Source organism: Kogia breviceps, chromosome 3, assembly GCF_026419965.1.
Source record: "Kogia breviceps isolate mKogBre1 chromosome 3, mKogBre1 haplotype 1, whole genome shotgun sequence".
Classification (NCBI taxonomy): Eukaryota; Metazoa; Chordata; class Mammalia; order Artiodactyla; family Physeteridae; genus Kogia; species Kogia breviceps.
The window spans coordinates 179,972,184-179,989,978 of NC_081312.1; the positions used below are offsets into that span (position 1 = coordinate 179,972,184).

The window sequence follows — 17,795 nt, forward strand, 5'->3', positions numbered from 1 at the left end:
GATGGCAGAGACTCCTTGAGTCTGGATCCCTGAATGACCTTGTGGAGTGGACCTCCTGTGCCCCATTTCACCCTCCACCTCCTGACCCAGAACTCCTACCTTGGACTGTTACACAGATGAGAAATACGTTTTTATTGGTTAAGCAACTAAGAATTGGGAGTATCTTTGTTACAGCAATAATATAGAGTGGATATCTTGCTATACCTAATTAAAACTGAGTGGGAAGTAAAGACAATAGATTAAATACTGGGCAGGATGAGATTGAAATCTTGTGGGACAACTGAATGAAAATGTCTAATAGGCAGACAGAGTTTGTAGAGACACAGGGAGTCATCATTACATATGCAAATTCACCTGTGCATGCTCGGTCTTAAATAAATAAATAGTGGAGAGTGGGGAAGAATTATTTAAATTGTTTTCTTTTTGACATTTTACACTATGGTTCCAAGTTCTAAGCAGACCATGAAATGGGAGGTGTGAAGCTGTTCTTCTTCCAAATGGACTCATTTCCGTTGTAGGTCCTCACAATATGAACATCTCACTACTCTAAGTATAATTCCAGTCTTTAAAGAAAGATTTTCTTTCATAACAACTCCATATTTGAGCCAGCTGTTTCATCTCTTTTTCAATCGAAAAAACAATAAGTCTCATGTTGACAAATGCTATTCTTACCTCTGACCCTGATCTTAGAAGTCAACTCAGTTCAACATGTGACTCTACTGTCTAAGTTTGGGAATTACTGTCTTCAAGATGGCAGTTGAATTCATGGGAGAGGATTGGCTTTCTTGGGGGAAGTGCGTAGAGGAAGATGAAGAGAAAACCAAAGATGGAAACCCGGAGGACTCCAACGTATAGGAGGTGGGTGGAGAGAAGGTCCTAAAGGCTAATGACAGAATAGGGGAGGGGGGAGGAGGACCAGGAGTATTTAGTGCCCTCAAAGCCAAAGGAGAAGAGAATGCCAAAGAGTGAGTAATTGATTATTTCAAAACTTAAAAAAAAAAATAGCTGAGAAAGGGGTCATTGGATTTGACAATAAAAATATCATTCATGAATGCAAATCAAAACTACAATGAAGTACCACCTCACACCCATCAGAATGTCCATCATTAAAAAGTCTGCAAATAACAAATGCTGGAGAGGGTGTGGATAAAAGGGAACCCTCCTACACTGTTGGTGGGAGTGTACTTTGGTGCAGCCACTGTGGAAAAAGTATGGAGGTTCCTCAGAAAATGAAAAATAGAATTACCATATGAGCCAGCAATCCCACTCCTGGGCATATATCCAGACAAAACTATAATTCAAAAAGATACATGCACTCCTGTGTTCATAGCAGCACTATTCACAATAGCCAAGACTTGGAAACAACCTAAATGTTCATTGACAGAGAAATGGATAAAGAAGATGTGGTACATATATACAACGGAATACTACTCAGCCATAAAAAAGAATGAAATAATGCCATTTGCAGCAACATGGATGCAACTAGAGATTGTCATACTAAGTGAAGTAAGTCAGAAAGAGAAAGACAAAAACCATACGATATCACTTATATGTGGAATCTAAAATATGACACAAATGAACCTATCTATGAAAACAGAAACAGAATCAGGGACATAGAGAATAGACTGCTGGTTGCCAAGGGCGAGGGGAGGGATGAACTGGGAGTTTGAGATTAGCAGATGCAGACTGCTTTATATAGAATGGATAAACAACAAGGTCCTACTGTATAGCACAGGGAACTATAGTCAATATCCTGTGATAAACCATAATGGAAAAGAATATGAAAAAGAATGTATATATATATATATGTATAACTGAGTCACTTTGCTGTACAGCAGTAATTAACACAACATTGTAAATCAACTATACTTCAATAAAAAATTTTTTTAATAAAAAAATTGTCATTGGTGACTTTTGCCAGAACAACATCAATGGAGTTGTAGACATAAAAATCAGACTTTAATGGATAAAAGAAATGAATGAGAGGTGAGGAAGAGGGAACAAGCTGCTAAGAAGTCTGGTGGTGAAGGCATGGCCAAAGACTGGGGAGGGCTTGGGAGTCAGCAGGTCAAATCCTCCCCCACAATTTTCTTTTTCTTTTTAACCTTTTTTTTTTTTTTTTTTTGGCTGCACCACATGGCTTGCGGGATCTTAGTTCCCCGACCTGGGATTGAACCCGGACCACAGCAGTGAAAGTGCTGAGTCCTAACCACTGGACCACTAGGGAATCTCCCCCATAATTTTCTAGCCATCCAACCACCCTCAGATTCAGTCTCTTATCTGTAAAGTAGGTTCAAAAATCCTCTCAGAGAGGTTTCTGAGGATGAAGTGAGAGGACAGTGATGATTGTGCTTTAAGAAACCAAACAACTAGGAATGGGTGTAAGTCATGGGTGTTCCAGATGGTCTAAAATCTTCCTCTCCATAAAGCAGAGTCAACACAGAGCTGAGCACCTGGGCACAAATGCCATCTCCATATAGAACTTCTACTGACATGTGCTTGGGGTGGCGATTTGAGGAATGTTATGGGAGCACCCTGTGAAACTCTGGTTCATTTGACGAAAAGATGTTAAAGATGTTTTTTATTATATTACACAGCCTCATCCTAAAGGTGACTTCTGGGAGTATCCTCTCTGGTCTTAAGTGTGTAATTAATTGTGTAAGTAAATGTGTTTCTCCTGAACAACTGGCCTGTTTTTAATCTTGTAACTGATCAGGTTTCCCTTTTTACAGTGGTTACTAGAAAGCTCAGAGACAAATACCATGAATGCATTGTATACTAGCTCTTCTCCAGTTCTCTTTTATGTCCCTACTCTTGCTCCTCTCCTATTTAAGGTCTGTGTCATATGATTTTATGTTGAGTATTCTTATAAACAGTCTTAAATGTTTTCTCTTACAAGGAAAGATATAAATAATGTTTTGGGGGGTGTTGAATAATATTTAGCCCCGTATTATAGTTGATCTTCAAATACATATTAAGACCTCTCCAATCTACCTATATATATATCCCAAGACACTTGCTCTTGTGTACTCTCCTCAATACCGGAGCTCATGACAACAGCTAACACTGATTAAGCACTTACTATGTGGGCTGTTCTAAGTGCTTTCTATGTATGGCTTCATTTAACCATCACAAGATCCTATTTGTGTCTACTTTATAGATTAGGAAACCGAGGCACATAAAGGTTAAGTAACCTCACCAAAGCCACACGGATAGTAAGTGATGGATCTAAGATTAAAAACCCAACTGTCTGGCTCCAGAGGGGCCCCCTTTCCCACCAAGTGTGGTGGTGGTATAGTAATACCCCTTCTCTACATGGTCAGTGAAAACTCCTGGACAAAATTGGCTTAAATATATGGTTTTTGATGCTTTGTGAATGTTGGGGAGAAGATCTGGGGAAGGAAAACAAAGTAGCTAGATTAAAATGTCTTTCTTGTAATGAGATAGGCAAGAGATAGCTAAAAAAAATATGTCTAAGCATAAGTCTTAAGGAATGCAGATCTCTTTATTAAATAAGAAGTCATTTTTAATTGGACTAATCTTCCTTCCTTGGTTTCTAACAGTCTGATCCTCTTCTCACGGTGCTAATTGTCTATGCCCTTCATGTGTCTTATGACCATAATTTTAACTTTTAAAGCAGCTTGATGAAATAGATATGGATCTAAGAGAAAAGCAGGATATATATGCTAAACAGGTCGTGTCAAGAATTGCTACTATTTATCGACTTACTGAAGTAAAAAATGGCCCACTTGGCACGAGAATGCTGAAAACACAAGGAGAGGATGTTGCTGAGTCAGGAACTTTTGGGTTCTCATCCTTTATGGCTCCTCTGAAGGTAGTTAACAAGATTATGCTTTTAATCCCTGGCCATGCTTTGCCACTCTGCTATCTTTAGTGTAGGCTTATGATAATAATAATGACCTTGCTTAACAAGTATGATAGGAAGCTAATGTTGTTCCTTCATCTCAAATATCCTGCTCACTCTCCATCATTCAGGACCCAGGCCATGTACCACCCACTCCACGGAGTTGCTCTCCTTTCCCGACCACACTAGCTCACATTGGCACAACTTCGAAATTCCTGCAACACTCTCTTTGGTACCACGTCTGTAAGTTTAATATGTACCACTTTACATTGTCATTCATACATACATTATATGTATATAAATATACATTTCTGTGGATAAAATGATAAATGATAAAATGATTTAAATGTATATTTATATACATATATTTATGTAAATATATAGTTCTATTTATATAAATATATACAAATCTATTTATCTCTATAGCTATAGCTATAAATATAATGGCTGATAGACTTATAGCTATAGCTATATACCTATCTATAGCTCTAGCTATAGCTATAAGCCTATCAGTCATTAAGTATAAATTCCTTCTAGGCAGGAACTGAGTCTCTTTATATTTACTATGTCCCACATCATCAAGTACAATGCAAGGGCACCAGAAACATTTGTTGAATTAATGAGTCCAGGAGAGAGGGAGGGAATGAATGAATGAATGAATGAATGGGAAGTGAATTTGAAGCCCTCCCTGAATGACCAATCCTACCCTTTCTTTGGGCAATATTTCTCTGAGACAAGTCTTTGGATCTTCTGCATGTGAATCACCTGAAATGATTGTTTAAAATGCAAATTCCTAGGCTCCAAACCCAACCTCTTTGATCAGAGTCTGGAGCTGGGCCTGGGAATTTGCATCTTAACAAGCACCCCAGGTGATTCATTAACACACAAATTTGAGAACCACTGGCTTATCAGAGTATGTATAGAAGATATTTTTTGGATGACTAATTGGATTAATCTGGATTCAACACCTCTCCCCCTCCATAGATTTTCTAATTAAGCTCAAACTTGTAACAACCTGGGTGTCATGCTCTTTTTGTAAGAAATCAACTGTCCTGGAAGAAAGGGGCTTTTAGTTTTTAGGCAAGTTTAGTTTTGGGTAAGATCACTGGAATTGAGGTAAGTTGCAAACTTCATAATATTTGTATACTGTGATGCTTTACCTTTTTTTTTTTTTTTTTTTTTTTTTGCAGTAGGCGAGCCTCTCACTGTTGTGGCCTCTCCCATTGCTGAGCACAGGCTCCGGATGTGCAGGTTTAGCGGCCATGGCTCACGGGCCCAGCCGCTCCGCGGCACGTGGGATCTTCCCGGACCGGGGCACAAACCCGTGTCCCCTGCATCGGCAGGCGGACTCTCAACCACTGCGCCACCAGGGAAGCCCAACTGTGATGCTTTAAAGGCACTTCTGCCTAGGACATCACTTAACTCAGGAGTTTTATAAGTTGCAGGATTCCTGAGAGAAGCAGCATTCTCCTGAGGCAAAAGAAGATAGTCTTGGTCTTATCTTCAGTGGTCGCCCATGGCTCTCCTTGGAATATCCCATGACTGCTCTTCTTTTGTCTTCCTTTTAGAAATGTCTCCTGACAGGTGACTAGGACATAGACAGGGAACCATTTTCCAAATTAGGCGTGGGTGGTCCTGCTCTGGAAGCAGCTTCTAAACCGAGCGATAAGTCCTTCAGTGCAGCGAGAATAAACCCCCTTTCACAGACTTCATCTTATCCGAGGCAGACTTTCTCTTTTAATGGGGGAGATTTTTTTTAAATACAAAGAAGGGGGTCACTGATGTAAAACCGGGGCCTCAGACGTAAATCCGGGGTGCAGATGCCTGTCAAGCTCAGGCAGAGTCCCTGGAGCACTGGGTGGCATGGGCAGTGCAGATGACCTGGCTCTGACCCTGAGGACACCAGGCTGCCCCGTGCACCTCAGGCCACTGCCCTGCCCATCCGGCAGCTCCAGGTCCCCATCACCATGCACCAGCCAGGCAGTTCCAGGGATTTGGATGTCCGTGCCCTTGGGGGACTATTATTTCACCTGCCACATGCTTGTGGGATCTTGGTTCCCAGGCCAGAGATCGGGCCCATGCTCCAGTAGTGGGAGCTCTGAGTTCAAACTGCTGGACTAACAGAGAACCTCAGACCCCAGGGAATATCAATCAAAGTAAGGTCTCCCAGAGGTCCTCATCTCAGCACCAAGACCCGACTCTATCCAAATGCTTGCAAACTCCAGTGCTGGACGTCTCAGACCAAACAACCAGTAAGACAGGAATACAGCACCACCCATCAAAAAAAAAAAAAAAAGAAAAGTATTGAGGACAGTATCACAGACCTCTGGGACAACATTAAACATTAAACAAACATTTGAATTATAGGCGTCCCAGAAGATGAAGAGAAAAAGAAAGGGTCTGAGAAAATATTTGAAGAGATAAGAGTTGAAAACTTCCCTAACATGGGAAAGGAAATAATCAGTCAAGTCCAGGAAGCACAGAGAGTACCATACAGGATAAACTTAAAGAGAAACACACCGAGACACATATCGAACTATCAAAAATTAAATACAAAGAAAATATATTAAAAGCAGCAAGGGAAGAGCAACAAATAACACACAGGGGAATCCCATAAGGTTAACAGCTGATTTTTCAACAGAAACTCTGCAAGCCAGAAGGGAGTGGCAGGACATATTGAAAGTGATGAAAGGAAACAACCTACAACCAAGATTACTCTACCCAACAAGGTTCTCATTCAGACTTGATGGGAAAATTAAAACATTTACAGATAAGCAAAAGTTAAGAGAATTCAGCACCACCAAATCAGCTTTACAACAAATGCGAAAGGAACTTCTCTAGGCAGGAAACACAAGAGAAGGAAAAGATCTACAGAAACAAACCTAAAACAATGAAGAAAATGGTAATAGGAACATACATATCAATAATTACCTTAAATGTAAATGGATTAAATGCTCCAACCAAAAGACATAGACAGGCGGAATGGATACAAAAACAAGACCCATACAAATGCTGTCTACAAGAGATCCACTTCAGACCTAGGGACATATACAGACAGAAAGTGAGGGGATGGAAAAAGATATTCCATGCAAATGGAAATCAAAAGAAAGCTGTCTCATATCAGACAAAATAAACTTTAAAATAAAGACTATTACGAGAGACAAAGAAGGACACTACATAATGATCAAGGGATCAATCCAAGAAGAAGGTATAACAACTGTAAATATTTATGCACCCAACATAGGAGCACCTCAATACATAAGGCAAATGCTAACAGCCAAAAAAGGGGAAATCGATAGTAACATAGTAATAGTAGGGGACTTTAACACCCCACTTTCACCAATGGACAGATCATCCAAAATGAAAATAAATAAGGAAACACAAGCTTTAAATGACACATTAAACAAGATGGACTTAATTGATATCTATAGGACATTCCATCCAAAAACAGCAGAATACACTTTCTTCTCAAGTGCTCATGGAACATTCTCCAGGACAGACCATATCTTGGGTCACAAATCAAGCCTTGGTAAATTTAAGAAAATTGAAATCATATCAAGTATCTTTTCTGACCACAATGCTATGAGAATAGATATCAATTAAAGGGAAAAAACTGTAAAAAATACAAACACATGGAGGCTAAACAATACACTACTAAATAACCAAGAGATCACTGAAGAAATCAAAGAGGAAATTAAAAAATACAAAGAAAAAATGACAATGAAAACACGATGATCCAAAACCTATGGGATTCAGCACAAGCTGTTCTACGTGGGAAGTTTATAGCAGTACAATCTTACCTCAAGAAATAAGAAAAATCTCAGATAAACAACCTAACCTTACACCTAAAGCAATTAGAGAAAGAAGAACCAAAAAAACCCAAAGTTAGAAGAAGGAAAGAAATCATAAAGATCAGAGCAGAAATAAAAGAAAAAGAAATGAAGGAAACAATAGCAAAGATCAATAAAACTAAAAGCTGGGGCTTCCCTGGTGGCGCAGTGGTTGAGAATCCGCCTGCCGATGCAGGGGACACGGGTTCGTGCCCTGGTCTGGGAAGATCCCACATGCTGCGGAGCGGCTGGGCCCGTGAGCCATGGCCGCTGAGCCTGCGCGTCTGGAGCTTGTGCTCCTCAAAGGGAGAGGCCACAGCAGGGAGAGGCCCGCATACCGCAAAAAAAAAAAAAAAAAAAAAAAACTAAAAGCTGGTTCTTTGAGAAGATAAACAAAATTGATAAACCATTAGCCAGACTCATCAAGAAAAAAAGGGAGAAGACTCAAATCAACAGAAATAGAAATGAAAAAGAAGTAGCAACTGACACTGCAGAAATACAAAGTATCATGAAAGATTACTACAAGCAACTATATGCCAATATTATGGACAACCTGGAAGAAATGGACAAATTCTTAGAAAAGCACAACCTTCTGAGACTGAGCCAGGAAGAAACAGAAAATATAAATAGACCAATCACAAGCACTGAAATTGAAACTGTGATTAAAAATCTTCCAAAAAACAAAAGCCCAGGACCAGATGGCTTCACAGGTGAATCATATCAAACACTTAGAGAAGAGCTAACACCTATCCTTCTCAAACTCTTCCAAAATATAGCAGCGGGAGGAACACTCCCAAACTCATTCTACGAGGCCACCATCACCCTGATACCACGACCAGACAAAGATGTCACAAAGAAAGAAAACTACAGGCCAATATCACTGATGAACATAGATGCAAAAATCCTCAACAAACTACTAGCAAACAGAATCCAACAGCACATTAAAAGGATCATACACCATGATCAAGTCGGGTTTATCCCAGGAATGCAAGGATTCTTCAATATATGCAAATCAATGAATGTGATAAACCATATTAACACATTGAAGAATAAAAACCATATGATCATCTCAATAGATGCAGAAAAAGCTCTCAACAAAATTCAACACCTATTTATGATAAAAACCCTCCAGAAAGTAGGCATAGAGGGAACTTACCTCAACATAATAAAGGCCATATATGACAAACCCACAGCTAACATCGTTCTGAATGGTGAAAAACTGAAACCATTTCCTCTAAGGTCAGGAACAAGACAAGGTTGCCCACTCTCACCACTGTTATTCAACATAGTTTTGGAAGTCCTAGCCACAGCAGTCAAAAAAGAAAAAGAATTAAAAGGAATACAAATAGGAAAAGAAGAAGTAAAACTGTCACTGTTTGCAGATAACATGATACTATACATAGAGAATCCTAAAGATGCTACCAGAAAACTACTAGAGCTAATCAATGAATTTGGTAGAGTAGCAGGATACAAAACTAATGCACAGAAATCTCTTGCATCCTATACACTAAAGATGAAAAATCTGAAGGAGAAATTAAGGAAACACTCCCATTTACCATTGCAACAAAAAGAATAAAATATCTAGGAATAAACTTCCTAAGGAGACAAAAGACCTGTATACAGAAAACTTAAGACACTGTTGAAAGAATTTAAATACGATACAAACAGATGGAGAGATATACCCTATTCTTGGATCGGAAGAATCAACATTGTGAAAAAGACTATACTACCCAAAGCAATCTACAGATTCAATGCAATCCCTATCAAACTACCACTGGCATTTTTCACAGAACTAGAACAAAAAAATTGCACAATTTGTATGGAAACACAAAAGACCCCATATAGCCAAAGCAACCTTGAGAAAGAAAAACAGAACTGGAAGGATCAGGCTCCCAGACTTCAGACTATACTACAAAGCTACAGTAATCAAGACAGTATGGTACTGGCACTAAAACAGAAATATAGATCAATGGAACAAGATAGAAAGCCCAGAGATAAACCCACGCACCTATGGTCACCTTATCTTTGATAAAGGAGGGAAGGATATACAGTGGAGAAAAGACAGCCTCTTCAATAAGTGGTGCTGGGAAAACTGGACAGCTACATGTAAAAGATGAAATTAGAACACTCCTTAACACCATACACAAAAATAAACTCAAAATGGATTAAAGACCTAAATGTAAGGCCAGACACTATCAAATTCTTAGAGGAAAACATAGGCAGAACACTCTATGACATAAATCACAGCAAGATCCTTTTTGACCCACCTCCTAGAGAAATGGAAATAAAACCAAAAATAAACAAATGGGACCTAATGAAACTTAAAAACTTTTGCACAGCAAAGGAAACCATAAACAAGACCAAAAGACAACCCTCAGAATGGGAGAAAATATTTGCAAATGAAGCAACTGACAAAGGGTTAATCTCCAAAATTGACAAGCAGCTCATGCAGCTCAATATCAAAAAACCAAACAACGCAATCTAAAAATGGGCAAAAGACTTAAATAGACATTTCTTCAAAGAAGTTATACAGATTGTCAACAAATACATGAAAGAATGCTCAACATCATTAATCATTAGAGAAATGCAACTCAGAACTACAATGAGATATCATCTCACACCAGTCAGAATGGCCATCATCAAAAAATCTACACACAGTTAATGCTGGAGAGGGTGTGGAGAAAAGGGAACCCTCTTGCACTGTTGGTGGGAATGTAAATTGATACAGCCACTATGGAGAACAGTAAGGAGGTTCCTTAAAAATAGAACTACCATACAACCCAGCAATCCCACTACTGGGCATATACCCTGAGAAAACCATAATTCAAAAAGGATCATGTACCAAAATGTTCATTGCAGCACTATTTACAATAACCAGGACATGGAAGCAACCTAAGTGTCCATCAACAGATGAATGGATAAAGAAGATGTGGCACATATATACAATGGAATATTACTCAGCCATAAAAAGAAACGAAATTGAGTTATTTGTAGTGAGGTGGTTGGACCTAGAGTCTGTCATACAGAGTGAAGTAAGTCAGAAAGAGAAAAACAAATACCGTATGCTAACACATATATATGGAACCAAAAAAAAAAAAAAAAAGGTTATGATGAACCTAAAGGAAGGACAGGAATAAAGACACAGATGTAGAGAATGGACTTGAGGACACGGGGAGGGGGAAGGGTAAGCTGGGACAAAGTGAAAGAGTAGCATGGACATGTATACACTACCAAATGTAAAATAGTTAGCTAGTGGGAAGCAGCAGCATAGCACAGGGAGATCGGCTCGGTGCTTTGTGACCGCCTAGACGGGTGGGAGGGAGATGCAGGAGGGAAGGGATATCGGGATATACGTATGCATATAGCTGATTCACTTTGTTATACAGCAGAAACTAACACAACAGTGTAGAGCAATTATACTCCAATAAAGATGTTTAAAAAAAAAAGGTAGAGATATATATTTTTGAAAAAAACAAAAGAAGAAGTGAACCCAATAGGTCTACTATTTCAACTCAATGCTGGTTTTTCTGTTCTCCTTTTCCATCGTAGGGAATTTCCTCTTTCAGTACCTGCAGCTTTGACTTCACCTTCTGTAACGGGTGTTGTGTGTCGTATGGAACGTTCCTGGTCTTTGTGAGACGAAGTCAGAATGCCTTGAAATGAAGAATTAGAATTCCATTGAATTGGTTCCAGATGATCTGGTGTCTTTTTTCCTAATCCTCCGCTTACATGATATTCATTTGAAATTCAAGTCGCCTAATACTAGGGCTCAAGAAATAGAGGAATAGGAGCCGTTCTTCTGGAGTTCCCATATCAATACTTTTAACCAAGTTCCCTGGTCTTATGCTCCCTTGAGCTCACTCTTCTCTCTCTCTCTTTCATCTCCAACTTTGTAATTCTCTTTATAGGTTTTTCTACAGTATTTTATCTTTACCTTTTTTTGAAGTATGTTTCATCACCTCCATTCTTTACTGTTTAATCTTTCTCAAAAGCAGGAGTTCACACACACACACACACACACACACACACACACACACACACACACATATGCACACGTGCACACACACACAAGTTCCCCACACCAGCTCTGCGTTTAGGTTCTGTTTTACCGGGCTGTCTCTGTGTTTGACTTAGATTTTCATTATTCCACGTATTACCACATACCAGGAGACACACCCATTTTCCTGTCCACTCCCCATTTTGATCCACATCACACTAAAATGGAGCAAAAGAAAGGGTCGCAGGCAGACAATATGAGTGCTTTAAGATGCTGGCCTTATATAAATACATTTCATGTTTTCCAAAGACGAGGCCGGTGCATCCGAGCTACAACCCGTCATTTGGCGCCATCTGCTGGACGCAACGAGTCACAGGCTGGGACTATCAGATCTGACTTAATTCAGTGTCAGGTGCCCACAGCGCACCTGGAACTGTCCTGAGCAAATTATTTCCTGCTGGAACGAAGCTTTATATCCCTTTAGAACAAATCTCTCCAACTCCTAGTAAATATCTCAGAAGCTAAGGTGTCTTTCCTACTACTTCCTTCCCATTTCCTTTGCAGTTTCACAAAGTGCTTTTGTTTTATTTTGCCCACTGTGTCATGAGAATTAAGGGGCTCATTAACAACCAGCAACAAACAACTAGAGAGAAGAAACCACATTTTGACTGTCGTTGCATCTCTAGCATCCAGCACAGAGACTAGAGCTCCGGAATTTGTTTTGATTTGGGGTTTGTAGCTTTTTTTGGGGGGGGTAGCTTTTTGAATGACATAATAAGCAATTAATATCTGAGGTGGGGGAATATGGCACACAAATGATTTTATTTTAAGGAGAGAGACTTTTCTAGACTTCCCAGCCTAGGTGGGTTATGAGTTAAAAGCTCCGAACTAGGAATCCTCTCCCCTCCTTTGAAGTATTGCCTCTGTTAAGAATAAGGGGGGAAACACTAAAAAGAAAAACTAATGGAACTGGAGCAGGACCCTGTGAGGACCTCCCCGTGTCCCTCTTGTTTGTAGAAGAGCTTTAGCCTCCTAGGCCTTCCCCAAGTTCCAAAGAGTAAACTTAATCAGAGAAGTGAGAAAATGCAGAAACAACGGAAAACAGTCAAGCAAGACAAAATAATGAGAGTTTAGCCATAAAACAAAGTCAAGGACTTTTAGTTCCTCTTCAAGGGCTATAGATAATATCCTGAGCCACACTCTCGAGCTGTTTTGCAGATACCGAAACCCTCGCCAGGTGGAGAAAGTTAACTGCATGCTGACCACAAGCCCATAGACCCCAGACCAGCTGGAACCAGAAGGTTGACGATGTTGGCTCCTCAAACACCCCACTGTGTCCTCACCACCAGCCAATCCAGAAGGATGCCCTGAAGCTGATCAGGTACCTCACGTCCTCACCCCTAATGCTGCCTTTTCAAGCCCTTCCCTGGAAGCCATCGGAGAGTTTGGGTCTATTGGGCCTGAGCCGTCTGTTCTCCTTGCTTGGCACCACGTTGGCACCTTGGAATAAACAGCACACTTTTCTTCACCACAACCTGGTGTCAGTAGATGGGCTTTGCTGCATGTTGGGCAAGTGGACCCAAGTTTGCTTTGGTAACAAAATCAATACAAACTCCTGCAGGGGGCAGGAAGGAATATATAGGTTGCATGATAGGGTCTTCATAAAACCTAGCCTAGAATTGGAGAAACATTAGACTACTTCAATATTCTTCTTAAAATTGATAATTAAAATATCTGCCCAGTGCGATGGTTAATTTATGATGTGTCAACTTGGCTAGATCATGATCCCAGCTGTTTGGTCAAACACCAGTTTAGATGTTTCCGTGAAGGTATATTTTAGATGTGATTCATATTTAAATCAGTAACTGTGACTAACGCGGATTACCCTCCATAACGTCGACGGGCCTCATCCAATCAGTTGAAGGCCTTAAGAGCAAAGACGGAGGTTCCCCAAAGTGGAAGGAATTCTTTTCAAGACAGAAGCATAGAAACCCTGCCTGAGTTTCCAGACTATTGTCCTGTGGAATTCAGACTCAAGACTGCAACATCAACTCTTCCCTGAATTTCCAGTCTATGGGCCCATCCTGCAGATTTCAGAACTCTCAGATAGGTAGATAGATGATAGATAGATAGATTGATAGATAGATAATCTCTTATTGTTTTTACTTCCCCTAGGGAGAACCCAGACTAATACAGAACTGCACTTTAATGTATATTCAACACAATAGGATCTCAAACTTTGCTATGCACCAGGATACACACCATTAGAATCATTGTCTCTGGGAAGTACCAGCCAGGGCATCTATATATAGAATAAGTTGTACAGTTGATACACTAGAACAGTTGAGAACTAGATTTGATAAAGAGCCTTTTGATGCACCTTAAGACTTACTACGTATAGCTCAGAAAAGGAAAAGGGAACTCATATTTATTAACCACCTGCTATGTGCCAGGTACCGGGCTAGGCTCTTCCAAGTATATTATCTCATATCTCACCCAGTCGTCTCAGTGCTGGTCACCTCAGCAAGGTCAGTAACCGCCTCAGGACCTACCCATTCATTTGTTCATCAGATGTTTGCTGAGCAGCTGCGATGGGTGAGGCACTCTGCATGGCCCTGGGGATACAAAAGTGAATAAGGAAAAAAAAAAAGTGAATGAGAGACATGGTCCCCTCACTGGGAGAAAATTCTAGCAAGAAAAACCAATAATAGTCAAGTGAACTAGAAATGAATAATTTTGCAAGGCATATGAAAAGTGCCTTGAAGGAAGTGGGTAGGATGGAGTGACAGAGAATAAGCTATGGGATGGACCCACTGTCAGTTAAGTTAGACAGTGAAGGTGAAATGAAGAAAGCCAATGAAAAACAAGGATGTGCGATGGGGGTGGGGGAAGGAATCCCAGGTATCACTGGGCAGGGACACATCAGGACTGCTTTGTGCACTTCCATTGAAGCTGCCTGTACGGCATCCTGGAGAAGACATCCCAAGGAGGTAGATGGATATACCAGTATGAAACTCAAAGAAGGGGTCTGATGTGGAGACATAAAGTTGGGAGTCATTAGTGGGTAGGTGGGATTTATAGATGGGATAGATGGAATGAGATGTACGGTGTGGGGAATGTAGGCAATAATTATGTAATGGCTTTGTACGGTGGAAGATGGTAACTAGACTTAGCATGCTGATCATTTTCAGGTGTATAGAAAGATCCAATCACTATGTTGTATGACCGGAACTAAAAACCAAACAACAAAAAAACTGCCAATACAATTTCTACTAGCACCTGGAGCAGATGCTGTGCAGGTTTCCGTAGAAGTAGCCCCTAGGAAACAATTTTGTTTCTCGAGACCAAAAATGTCTTATTACTCAGAGAGCTAGGTCTTTCTTTTGACTTTACTTTTTTGAGTTCTGTGTTTTGATTTTTTTTTTTTTTTTTTTTTTTTTTTTTTTTTGCGGTACGCGGGCCTCTCACTGCTGCGGCCTCTCCCGTTGCGGAGCACACGCTCAGCGGCCACGGATCACGGGCCCAGCCGCTTCCTCCGCGGCACGTGGGATCCTCTCGGACCGGGGCACGAACCCGCGTCCCCTGCATCGGCAGGCGGACTCTCAACCACTGCGCCACCAGGGAAGCCCTTGGGTTGTGTTTTGAACGTATGTATGTGTGCATGAGAGAGAGGTGAATGGATGATGGATGGATGGATGGATGGATGGATGGATGGATATAAAGTGTATATATGGATGGATTTTGCCCTTATGTGATCATTACAATGAAAGTAACTGAGGGCTTCCCTGGGCTTCCCTGGGCTTCCCTGGTGGCGCAGTGGTTAAGAATCCACCTGCCAATGCAGGGAACCCGGGTTCGAGCCCTGGTCCGGGAAGATCCCACATGCTGCAGAGCAGCTAGGCCCGGGGGCTACAACTACTGAGCCTGCACTCTAGGGCCTGCAAGCCACAGCTACTGAGCCCATGCACCACAACTAGTGAAGCCTGCACGCCTACAGCCCGTGCTCCACAACAAGAGAAGCCGCCGCAACGAGAAGCCCGTCAACACAACTAGAGAAAGCCCACACGCAGCAGCGAAGACCCAACACAACCAAAAATAAATAAAATAAATAAAATTTGTTTAAAAAAGAAATATTCCAATGAATGAAACATACCAAATGTCAGTAATAAGCAATACATATTCCTTTGGGGAAACTGTTAAAAAAAAAATCCAGTCTGTATATGCAAATAAAGCAAGGAACTGCAGTCTTTATTTTTCTTCTTCTTTAAAAATCCGTTTTTCCTAAAATATCATTCCACAAAATTGGAAGTAAAGGACTAAAATGGGGCGGAGGGGGGGGAAGGAGCACACACCATTAACACAAAAAGTAAAATTGTACAAACTTAAGCGATTTTTTTTTTTTTGTCTTTTGCGGTACGCGGGCCTCTCGCTGCTGCGGCCTCTCCCGTTGCGGAGCACAGGCTCCGGACGCGCGGGCTCAGCGGCCACGGCTCACGGGCCCAGCCGCTCCGCGGCACGTGGGATCTTCCCGAACCGGGGCACGAACCCGTGTCCCCTGCATCGGCAGGCGGACTCTCAACCACTGCGCCACCAGGAAAGCCCCTTAAGCAGTTTATGATAGACTAGGATCACATCCCGAGATACCAAAAGTTGGCTGAAGAAATTCAGCACTCTGTGGGAGCTGGGGTTTGTTCTGCTGCCTGAAGATCAGTGAAGAGCAGTTCACTGCCTTGGAGCACTGCCCCTTCCCACTCCAAATCCTGGTTTCTGCACCACGCCTCCGTGGGGGGGGCTCTCATCCCACCACCCAGCCCCGCTTGAGGGCCTCCAGGTCCCTGCAGGCGGTTCTCTCGGCGGTCCCCTCCCCGGGCGGCTCGAGTCTTCTTTTCTTCCACGCTCAGGCGGACCTCACCTCCGAACATGATGGGCCTGTTGCCAAGCAGCTTCTGATCATCAAACGCAACGAACCCCAAATTGGGTAACTTCCCACCACTGCTAATACGCGGCTCCACCACACTCCCGTCATTTTGAAAAAAAATATTTAAGCTCTACTCCGCCGCGTTGCCAATAAAGAGCTGGTGACTGCAGGGTGTCTCACGATTCTTCGGGGTTCAACATCACCTTGCTCACCAGCCTCACGGACTGCTCTAGGTTCCCCCTGGGGAGGAACATGTATTCGCCGTTTCTCGCACCCTTTGACCCCCCTGAGGCCTCTGCGGTGGAATCTGAGATTCAGGCTTAGGCTCTGGACGAGGCTGTGAAGCTGGTAGTTTAACAGCATGAGGTGGTATCCCAGTAACCGGAACAGCTCCACTGGGAGAAGGTTCTTACTGGTCACAGTTGCCCAAGAGAAGTTTCTCAAGCCCTCTTGCACTGTCTGGGCTATGTCTGCAGGAGCTGGAGAAGAACTCTTCTGAGCCTCTTCAGGAGGAGTTTCTTCCAATGCACTCAGACTTTTCCTCTTGGACTTCAGACGCAGGCTCTTGCTCCGGTTCTGGTTCAGGATCAGGCTCTGGTTCAGCAACAGGTTCTTCTAAGTCACTGCTGACAGTTTGATCATAGAAAGTTCCAGAATCATCAGGTACCACCTCAGGTGTCTGCTGTCTTTCTTCAGGTTCCTCTGCTGCTTCTTCAGATTCTTCCTGAGGCTCAGTGACAAAGCCACCAAAGACCTCATCTTGGTATCTGAAGATATCACTGTGAACATAAAACGTATTTGCAGCAGAGCCCTCAGGAGCAAGGACAAAGGTCTCATGAATGTCCTCAAAGCCTGGTTGTTATTAGAGAGCAGGCCCATCACCTGGACCACCACACCGTCATTCAGAGTGGCATGAGTATCGACGTGACGGATCTTAGGGTGGCAATCTGTGAAGTTTTGTGACATCACTTTCCTATGGATTTCTTTCTGTCCATAGACTGCATCTGCTGGATTTCCATTTGAATCCAGTCCCCCGTGGACCTAAGAAGAGTTCTTTCCATAAAATCCGTGTAGCATGTCTGCGGCCTGGTTCAGCAGCGTGTCATACTGTCTCACAAATTCCCACCTGACCAGCAGGGGACGAGGCTTCTCCATAACCATAGCTTTGGTCAATTCAACCTGCAT

At 41.9% G+C, this 17,795-nt stretch overlaps 1 pseudogene; it reads right to left on the minus strand.

Moving 5' to 3' along the window:
• Nucleotides 1–16,414: 16,414 nt before the first annotated feature.
• On the minus strand, nucleotides 16,415–17,795 carry LOC131753635 (ras GTPase-activating protein-binding protein 1 pseudogene; annotated as a pseudogene).